Consider the following 1,239-nt stretch of genomic DNA (forward strand, 5'->3'; position numbering starts at 1 on the left):
GTATGACATGGCCGAGGTTCGAACATGCGACTTCCCGCATCCGTTGCGGACGCTCGCACAACTTAGGTCACCAGAGCGTTCCTCGTGCGTTTCTTGTTATACTTCGTTTGTTGTTAATTCTGGCAAAGTATGTGCCACTCTTAAGGGATTCCTCAGTAAATTTAGTTCTTCTAACTTGTAAGAGTGCTTGTTCTTTACATGTGTGGCTAAATTCCACGTATCTCTGGCAACGTGAAAGCAATATTGAACATTGTTTTGGAATTTACAATTTTATTTTAGGATAAAGTAAATACTAAAATGGGTGCATATTTTTACTTGCTAAATCTCACGGAAAGGACAAATATTATGTTACTTTTTTTAAAGTGTTTCACTAAATGTTAATAAATGTAACTAAATGTCACTACATGGTACTTACAGTATGAAATATTTACATCTGTTGAAGAAACATTCGTTTACTAGAAAATAGCTGATGAAGCAGAATCTTTAAAAAATATTAGTTTTGAACAAATTCTCGAATGATAACCATATTCCTAAAAATGGTTGAAGATGGCGTTTTGTATCTTTGCAAAATTTAATAATTCAATGCAAAAAAATGTAAAGAGATTAAATTTACTAATGAATTTTGAAAAAGAAACGATAATTTGGTGCCTTGTAACGTTTGCTGAAATAAGCCAAAGGCCGAATGGGGGAAAATCCCAAAGGTTAGAAAAAATACAATATATGAATGCGGAAAATTTTATTTAAAACATACTTGCTCAATGAGGCAATATCTGAAGTATAAAAAATCAACAGTTTACGAATGCTTGAAACGCTGAATGAAACCACTCATATTTTTAGTGATGATTACGCTTATCTGGAGGCTCTTACAAAGAGTTAATAACTGTGGGATATATTACTAAAATTTTCTATTTTTCATCAGTTCAAATCATGAAACAATCTTCACCAAATAAATACAAAACATTCAGCAAAAATTAAGGGATACTATAACAATTTAAAAAAATCTTTCATGCAAATAATGACATATTCTTCATCATATAAATATCAAAGTTTCACCTCACTGAAAACAACGCTAATGCATTGTTTTCTTCTATGGTAAAAGAAACAAACAAAAGAATAAGACCAGGAAGAAGAAGATTCAGAAGATGAGAGAGAGAGAGAAAGAGAGAGAAAGAGACAGAGATAGAGAGGAGTTTGTACAAGAAAACAAGAAATACAAAATTGAAGACCAATTGCTTTAAA

This window comes from Sinohyriopsis cumingii, chromosome 1, assembly GCF_028554795.1.
Source record: "Sinohyriopsis cumingii isolate HCF-2022 chromosome 1, ASM2855479v2, whole genome shotgun sequence".
In the NCBI taxonomy this organism is placed as follows: Eukaryota; Metazoa; Mollusca; class Bivalvia; order Unionida; family Unionidae; genus Sinohyriopsis; species Sinohyriopsis cumingii.